General features: G+C 48.3%; 1 protein-coding gene across 1 annotated transcript in view; it reads left to right on the forward strand.

The window, feature by feature from the left end:
* diaph3 (diaphanous related formin 3) overlaps positions 1 to 10,000 on the forward strand; it is a 711,417-nt gene that overhangs the window by 549,874 nt on the left and 151,543 nt on the right. The gene's annotated exons all lie outside the window — the stretch shown is intronic.

Genomic DNA, 10,000 nt, shown 5'->3' on the forward strand with positions numbered 1-10,000 from the left:
GTGTAGACTAACTGATTACGGTGTAGACTAACTGATTACGGTGTAGACTAACTGTTTACGGTGTAGACTAACTGATTACGGTGTAGACTAACTGATTACGGTGTAGACTAACTGTTTACGGTGTAGACTAACTGATTACGGTGTAGACTAACTGATTACGGTGTAGACTAACTGATTACGGTGTAGACTAACTGATTACGGTGTAGGCTAACTGATTACGGTGTAGGCTAACTGATTACGGCGTAGACTAACTGATTACGGCGTAGGCTAACTGATTACGGTGTAGACTAACTGATTACAGTGTGGACTAACTGATTACGGTGTAGGCTAACTGATTACGGTGTAGACTAACTGATTACGGTGTAGACTAACTGATTACGGCGTAGACTAACTGATTACGGTGTAGACTAACTGATTACGGTGTAGACTAACTGATTACGGTGTAGGCTAACTGATTACGGTGTAGGCTAACTGATTACGGCGTAGACTAACTGATTACGGTGTAGGCTAACTGATTACGGCGTAGACTAACTGATTACGGTGTAGGCTAACTGATTACGGCGTAGACTAACTGATTACGGCGTAGACTAACTGATTACGGTGTAGACTAACTGATTACGGTGTAGGCTAACTGATTACTGTGTAGACTAACTGATTACGGTGTAGACTAACTGATTACGGTGTGGACTAACTGATTACGGTGTAGGCTAACTGATTACGGTGTAGACTAACTGATTACGGTGTAGACTAACTGATTACGGCGTAGACTAACTGATTACGGCGTAGACTAACTGATTACGGCGTAGACTAACTGATTACGGCGTAGACTAACTGATTACGGCGTAGACTAACTGATTACGGCGTAGACTAACTGATTACGGCGTAGACTAACTGATTACGGCGTAGACTAACTGATTACGGCGTAGACTAACTGATTACGGCGTAGACTAACTGATTACGGCGTAGACTAACTGATTACGGTGTAGACTAACTGATTACGGTGTACACTAACTGTTGTTACGGTGTAGGCTAACTGATTACGGTGTAGACTAACTGATTACGGTGTAGGCTAACTGATTACGGTGTAGACTAACTGATTACGGTGTAGACTAACTGATTACGGTGTAGGCTAACTGATTACGGTGTAGACTAACTGATTACGGTGTGGGCTAACTGATTACGGTGTAGACTAACTGATTACGGTGTAGACTAACTGATTACGGTGTAGACTAACTGATTACGGTGTAGACTAACTGTTGTTACGGTGTAGGCTAACTGATTACGGTGTAGACTAACTGATTACGGCGTAGACTAACTGATTACGGCGTAGACTAACTGATTACGGCGTAGACCAACTGATTACGGCGTAGACCAACTGATTACGGCGTAGACTAACTGATTACGGCGTAGACCAACTGATTACGGCGTAGACCAACTGATTACGGCGTAGACCAACTGATTACGGCGTAGACTAACTGATTACGGCATAGACTAACTGATTACGGCATAGACTAACTGATTACGGCGTAGACTAACTGATTACGACGTAGACTAACTGATTATGGCGTAGACTAACTGATTATGGCGTAGACTAACTGACTACGGCGTAGACTAACTGACTACGGCGTAGACTAACTGATTACGGCGTAGACTAACTGATTATGGCGTAGATTAACTGTTGTTACGGCGTAGACTAACTGATTACGGTGTAGACTAACTGATTACGGTGTAGACTAACTGATTACGGCGTAGACTAACTGATTACGGCGTAGACTAACTGATTACGGCGTAGACTAACTGTTGTTACGGCGTAGACTAACTGATTACGGTGTAGACTAACTGATTACGGTGTAGATTAACTGATTACGGTGTAGACTAACTGATTACGGTGTAGATTAACTGATTACGGTGTAGACTAACTGTTGTTACGGTGTAGACTAACTGATTACGGTGTAGACTAACTGATTACGGTGTAGACTAACTGATTACGGTGTAGACTAACTGATTACGGTGTAGACTAACTGTTGTTACGGTGTAGACTAACTGTTGTTACGGTGTAGACTAACTGATTACGGTGTAGACTAACTGATTACGGCGTGGACTAACTGATTACGGTGTAGACTAACTGATTACGGTGTAGACTAACTGATTACGGTGTAGACTAACTGATTACGGTGTAGACTAACTGAGTACGGTGTAGACTAACTGATTACGGTGTAGACTAACTGATTACGGTGTAGGCTAACTGTTGTTACGTCGCCTGTACAGAAGAGCCAAGAACTCAGAACGACCCAGAACCTCTTTATCCACAGTCATTGCACCAGTGACCACAGTCCTATTTGTCTGGCAGACGTTGGTAGAAACACTGCATTTACTGACCTTTAACAAGGAGTCTGGTCTCTCTCTCTCTCTCTCTCTCTCTCTCTCTCTCTCTCTCTCTCTCTCTCTCTCTCTCTCTCTCTCTCTGTCTCTCTATCTCTCGCACTCTCTTTCTCTCTCTCTCTCTCTCTCTCTCGCTCTCTCGCTCTCTCGCTCTCTCGCTCTCTCTATCTCTCGCACTCTCTTTCTCTCTCTCTCTCTCTCTCTCTCTCTCTCTCGCTCTCTCTCTCTCAATTCAATTCAAGGGGCTTTATTGGCATGGGAAACATGTGTTAACATTGCCAAAGCCAGTGAGGTAGATAATATACAAAAGTGAAATAAACAATAAAAATGAACAGTAAACATTACACATACAGAAATTTCAAAACAATAAACATATATACATATATACAGTGTTGTAACAATGTTCAAATGGTTAAAGTACACAAGGGAAAATAAATAAGCATAAAAATGGGTTGTATTTACAATGGTGTTTGTTCTTCACTGGTTGCCCTTTTCTTTCTCTCTCTTGGCTGTCGGCTGCTGACTCCGTCTCTCCACACTGTGACATGAGGGAGGGAGAGAAGCATGGAGGAGGGAGAGAGGCATGGAGGAGGGAGAGAAGCATGGAGGAGGGAGAGAAGCATGGAGAAGGGAGAGAAGCATAGAGAGGGAGAGAAGCATTGAGGAGGGAGAGATGCTGCTGAATTCCTCCCTCTCCACACTGTGACATGGGGGAGGGAGAGAAGCATGGAGGAGGGAGAGTAGCATAGGGGAGGGAGAGAAGCAGGGGGAGGGAGAGAAGCATGGAGGAGGGAGAGAAGCATGGAGGAGGGAGAGAAGCATGGAGGAGGGAGAGAAGCATGGGGGAGGGAGAGATGCTGCTGAATCCCTCCCTCTCCACACTGTGTCATGGGGGAGGGAGAGAAGCATAGGGGAGGGAGAGAAGCATGGAGGAGGGAGAGAAGCATGGAGGAGGGAGAGAAGCATAGGGGAGGGAGAGAATCATGGGGGAGGGAGAGAAACATGGAGGAGGGAGAGAAACATGGAGGATGGAGAGAAGCACAAACATGTGACCATTGCTGGAAAAAAGACAACTACTGTTGTCCTGGTTACAGAGAGGAGAGCCACAGCTCTCTGTGAGGATGTCATGTATTTACAGCCACTTTACAACCAGAGTAGACTGTAGGTCTGAAGAGACTAAAATACATCTCATCATTCCACATCCTGTTTAGACAGGATGCACATCAAAATATAAATCGTAGCATTTCCTGTTTACGTTAAATGAAATGTCTGACTGTTTTAATTATAGACTACCGTCTCAGTTGTCTGACTGTTTTAATTATAGACTACCGTGTCAGTTGTCTGACTGTTTTAATTATAGACTACCGTCTCAGTTGTCTGACTGTTTTAATTATAGACTACCGTCTCAGTTGTCTGACTGTTTTAATTATAGACTACCGTCTCAGTTGTCTGACTGTTTTAATTATAGACTACCGTCTCAGTTGTCTGACTGTTTTAATTATAGACTACCGTCTCAGTTGTCTGACTGTTTTAATTATAGACTACCGTCTCAGTTGTCTGACTGTTTTAATTATAGACTACCGTCTCAGTTGTCTGACTGTTTTAATTATAGACTACCGTCTCAGTTGTCTGACTGTTTTAATTATAGACTACCGTCTCAGTTGTCTGACTGTTTTAATTATAGACTACCGTCTCAGTTGTCTGACTGTTTTAATAGACTACCGTGTCAGTTGTCTGACTAGACTACCGTGTCAGTTGTCTGACTGTTTTAATAGACTACCGTGTCAGTTGTCTGACTGTTTTAATAGACTACCGTGTCAGTTGTCTGACTAGACACTGTGTCTATAGTCCTGCTGCTAATGTAAAGGAAAAGTCCATTTAAAACAAAGACATGTTTATTTATTTGTTGTTATTGAGCAAAATAGTTACATTTATTGCGATAATACTATTTGTCCATATCGCCCAGGTCTATCTCTCTCTCTCTCTCACACACACACACACACACACACACACACACACACACAGTGTCAAGCACATTGCCAGACAGTGAACTCTGTGAAACAAATCAGGGACTGGTTTTGACCCAGGACACCAGTTGAGTGTAGTAATTATGATCAGGTAGACGAGATAAGAGGCAGGACAGGCTCGGTGTTTACAGTGAAATACCCCCTGGGGGTCGTCCTGATTCTAGACCTGGGCTCCCCAACCCTCTTCCTGGAGGACGGTAGACCTCCAGGCTCGGTGTTTACAGTGAAATACCCCCTGGGGGTCGTCCTGATTCTAAACCTGGGCTCCCCAACCCTCTTCCTGGAGGACGGTAGACCTCCAGGCTCGGTGTTTACAGTGAAATACCCCCTGGGGGTAGTCCTGATTCTAGTCCTGGGCTCCCCAACCCTCTTCCTGGAGGACGGTAGACCTACAGGCTCGGTGTTTACAGTGAAATACCCCCTGGGGGTCGTCCTGATTCTAGACCTGGGCTCCCCAACCCTCTTCCTGGAGGACGGTAGACCTCCAGGCTCTGTGTTTACAGTGAAATACCCCCTGGGGGTAGTCCTGATTCTAGTCCTGGGCTCCCAACCCTCTTCCTGGAGGACGGTAGACCTACAGGCTCGGTGTTTACAGTGAAATACCCCTTGGGGGTAGTCCTGATTCTAGACCTGGGCTCCCCAACCCTCTTCCTGGAGGACGGTAGACCTACAGGCTCGGTGTTTACAGTGAAATACCCCCTGGGGGTCGTCCTGATTCTAGACCTGGGCTCCCCAACCCTCTTCCTGGAGGACGGTAGACCTCCAGGCTCTGTGTTTACAGTGAAATACCCCCTGGGGGTAGTCCTGATTCTAGTCCTGGGCTCCCAACCCTCTTCCTGGAGGACGGTAGACCTACAGGCTCGGTGTTTACAGTGAAATACCCCTTGGGGGTAGTCCTGATTCTAGACCTGGGCTCCCCAACCCTCTTCCTGGAGGACGGTAGACCTACAGGCTCGGTGTTTACAGTGAAATACCCCCTGGGGGTCGTCCTGATTCTAGACCTGGGCTCCCCAACCCTCTTCCTGGAGGACGGTAGACCTCCAGGCTCTGTGTTTACAGTGAAATACCCCCTGGGGGTAGTCCTGATTCTAGTCCTGGGCTCCCAACCCTCTTCCTGGAGGACGGTAGACCTACAGGCTCGGTGTTTACAGTGAAATACCCCTTGGGGGTAGTCCTGATTCTAGACCTGGGCTCCCCAACCCTCTTCCTGGAGGACAGTAAATCTCCAGGAAGAGGGTTGGACTGAAAACCCACAGGACAGTAGATCTCCAGGAAGAGGGTTGGACTCATAACCTACAGGACAGTAGATCTCCAGGAAGAGGGTTGGACTGAAAACCTACAGGACAGTAGATCTCCAGGAAGAGGGTTGGACTCATAACCTACAGGACAGTAGATCTCCAGGAAGAGGGTTGGACTGAAAACCCACAGGACAGTAGATCTACAGGAAGAGGGTTGGACTCATAACCTACAGGACAGTAGATCTCCAGGAAGAGGGTTGGACTGAAAACCCACAGGACAGTAGATCTCCAGGAAGAGGGTTGGACTCATAACCTACAGGACAGTAGATCTCCCGGAAGAGGGTTGGACTCATAACCTACAGGACAGTAGATCTCCAGGAAGAGAGTTGGACTGAAAACCCACAGGACAGTAGATCTCCAGGAAGAGGGTTGAACTGTAAACCTACAGGACGGTAGATCTCCAGGAAGAGGGTTGGACTGCCCTGTTCTTCACAGACAAATCTTAATTTCTATGCTACAGACTCCAGAACTCAAGAGGTGATTTTAAACTTTTCAATTTAAGAGAACTAGCACAGAGAGAGAGAGATAAAACTTCAGCCAACATTTTGTCACTGTGGCTTATAGAGAAATGTGACGTGTGCTGAGAAGCCTGAAATATATTTAGATACGCTGAAATTAAGACAACGCAAAACCAGGACGCTCTTGATATCCCTGAGGAATGGGATGATACACACACACACACACTGAGTCACTCTCTGACACACACACACACACTGAGTCACTCTCTAATACACACACACACACTCTGTCCCTCAAACACAAACTAAAGGAACCTGTATCCCTTCTATCCTCTCTACTACCCTATACACACTTAACATGTATACCTTCTAACCTCTCTACTACCCTATACACACTTAACCTGTATACCTTCTAACCTCTACTACCCTGTACACACTTAACCTGTATACCTTCTAACCTCTCTACCACCCTGTACACACTTAACCAGTATCCCTTCTAACCTCTCTCCTACCCTCTTATCCAGTATCCCTTCTAACCTCTCTACCGTTCTGTACACACTTAACCAGTATCCCTTCTAACCTCTCTACCACGCTGTACACACTTAACCTGTATCCCTTCTAACCTCTCTACCACGCTGTACACACTTAACCTGTATCCCTTCTAGCCTCTCTACCACGCTGTACACACTTAACCTGTATCCCTTCTAACCTCTCTACCACGCTGTACACACTTAACCTGTATCCCTTCTCACCTCTCTACCACGCTGTACACACTTAACCAGTATCCCTTCTAACCTCTCTCCCACTCTGTACACACTTAATCTGTATCCCCTCTAACCTCTCTCCCACTCTCCACTCCGCTGGCAGAGTCTGTCTGAGTCCCAAATAGCAGCCTATTCCCTGGCCTATATAGTGCACTACTTTAGACTGGAGCCCGTTGGGCATTGAGCCCTGCTCTTAAAGTAGTGTGCTATATAGGGAATAGGGTGCCGTTTGGGACCTGGTGCCCTTCTAGACATTAGCCATTACTTACTGCTTGGAACGACTGTATTAAAACCCCCTCTGCCAACCAATGCTGTGTTAACAGGAATGTTAGAGAGGAGTGGGAAAGAAATCAACCACAGAGAGAGAGAGAGAGAGGCTCCTACCCCCCCACAAGGCCTGTGTCTGTCACAGTGAGGCCTGTGGCTCCCCCCCCCCCCCCCACAAGGCCTGGGTCTTTCACATTGAGGCCTGTGTCTGTCACAGTGAGGCCTGTGTCTGTCACAGTGAGGCCTGTGTCTGTCACAGTGAAGCCTGTGGCTCCTACCCCCCCACAAGGCCTGTGTCTGTCACAGTGAGGCCTGTGGCTCCTACCCCCCCACAAGGCCTGTGTCTGTCACAGTGAGGCCTGTGGCTCCTACCCCGCCTCAAGGCCTGTGTCTGTCACAGTGAGGCCTGTGGCTCCTACCCCCCACAAGGCCTTTGTCTGTCACAGTGAGGCCTGTGGCTCCTCTCCCCCCACAAGGCCTGTGTCTGTCAAAATGAGGCCTGCGGCTCCTCTACACCCGCAAGGCCTGGGTCTGTCACAGTGAGGCCTGCGGCTCCTCTCCCCCCACAAGGCCTGGGTCTGTCACAGTGAGGCCTGCGGCTCCTCTCCCCCCACAAGGCCTGGGTCTGTCACAGTGAGGCCTGCGGCTCCTCTCCCCCCACAAGGCCTGGGTTTGTCACAGTGAGGCCTGTGGCTCCTCTCCCCCCACAAGGCCTGGGTCTGTCACAGTGAGGCCTGTGGCTCCTCTCCCCCCACAAGGCCTGGGTCTTGATCTGTGGCTCCTCTCCCCCCAACAAGGCCTTTTGTTTAAGGCTGATTGTCTACTTCCTGTTTTCCTCTAATTGGGACGCTCAAAATGTCCGCCGATCCACCCATTATGGCATCGTTGACCTGAATGGAGATGTCTGTTCAACTCGTTCTGAGACTGTTCTGTCAGCAGGATGTGTGTTGAGTGTTCTGGTCCGGTGGAGGTGGCGTGGTGAGGACAGAGATGCATGCTGGGTTGGAGACACAGGAAACAGGGCTATGACTGAATCCTTTAACATTCATATATTCCCCTGTTTTACTCGCTCCCCACTGAGGCTAACGTTGTCAGACTGTTCAGCAATATACAGTGGAGACCAGGACACTGCTGGTTAGTTAGAGCCCCTACTGGCTGTGGACAGGACACTACAGGACACTGCTGGTTAGTTAGAGCCCCTACTGGCTGTGGACAGGACACTACAGGACACTACTGGTTAGTTAGAGCCCCTACTGGCTGTGGACAGGACACTACAGGACACTACTGGTTAGTTAGAGCCCCTACTGGCTGTGGACAGGACACTACAGGACACTACTGGTTAGTTAGAGCCCCTACTGGCTGTGGACAGGACACTACAGGACACTACTGGTTAGTTAGAGCCCCTGGTGGCTGTGGACAGGACACTTGTCAAAGAGGACCAGAGGGCTCGGTCATTACGTAATGGAGGGAGGTATCCTCTGGAAGCATTTCATTATCCATCAGTCGAGAGCCTCCATCCATCTCTCCGTACGGAGCAGAGCAGGCTCGCTGTTATAATGGAGTGGCTGCTGCAGGCTCGCTGTTATAATGGAGTGGCTGCTGCAGGCTCGCTGTTATAATGGAGTGGCTGCTGCAGGCTCGCTGTTATAATGGAGTGGCTGCTGCAGGCTCGCTGTTATAATGGAGTGGCTGCTGCAGGCTCGCTGTTATAATGGAGTGGCTGCTGCAGGCTCGCTGTTATAATGGAGTGGCTGCTGCAGGCTCACTGTTATAATGGAGTGGCTGTTGCAGGCTCGCTGTTATAATGGAGTGGCTGCTGCAGGCTCGCTGTTATAATGGAGTGGCTGCTGCAGGCTCACTGTTATAATGGAGTGGCTGCTGCAGGCTCGCTGTTATAATGGAGTGGCTGCTGCAGGCTCACTGTTATAATGGAGTGGCTGCTGCAGGCTCACTGTTATAATGGAGTGGCTGCTGCAGGCTCACTGTTATAATGGAGTGGCTGCTGCAGGCTCGCTGTTATAATGGAGTGGCTGCTGCAGGCTCGCTGTTATAATGGAGTGGCTGCTGCAGGCTCACTGTTATAATGGAGTGGCTGCTGCAGGCTCGCTGTGATAATGGAGTGGCTGCTGCAGGCTCGCTGTTATAATGGAGTGGCGGCTGCAGGCTCGCTGTTATAATGGAGTGGCGGCTGCAGGCTCACTGTTATAATGGAGAGGCGGCTGCAGGCTCACTGTTATAATGGAGTGGCGGCTGCAGGCTCGCTGTTATAATGGAGTGGCTGCTGCAGGCTCACTGTTATAATGGAGTGGCTGCTGCAGGCTCACTGTTATAATGGAGTGGCTGCTGCAGGCTCGCTGTTATAATGGAGTGGCTGCTGCAGGCTCACTGTTATAATGGAGTGGCTGCTGCAGGCTCGCTGTTATAATGGAGTGGCTGCTGCAGGCTCGCTGTTATAATGGAGTGGCTGCTGCAGGCTCGCTGTTATAATGGAGTGGCGGCTGCAGATCCCACTTTTACCAGACCTTTTCTTTCCCGGACTTAAGATGCCAAAGCATGTGTTTATTTTCTACTTTATACAGTCTCTACTGATAGAGGACAGTCTACTGATAGAGGACAGTCTCTACGGATAGAGAACAGTCTCTACGGATAGAGAACAGTCTCTACGGATAGAGAACAGTCTCTACTGATAGAGAACAGTCTCTACTGATAGAGAACAGTCTCTACTGATAGAGAACAGTCTCTACTGATAGAGAACAGTCTCGTTATACAGTCTCTACGGATAGAGAACAGTCTCTACTGATAGA

The sequence above is a fragment of the Oncorhynchus mykiss genome, chromosome 18, assembly GCF_057628025.1.
Source record: "Oncorhynchus mykiss isolate SJ-2025 chromosome 18, ASM5762802v1, whole genome shotgun sequence".
Lineage (NCBI taxonomy): Eukaryota > Metazoa > Chordata > Actinopteri > Salmoniformes > Salmonidae > Oncorhynchus > Oncorhynchus mykiss.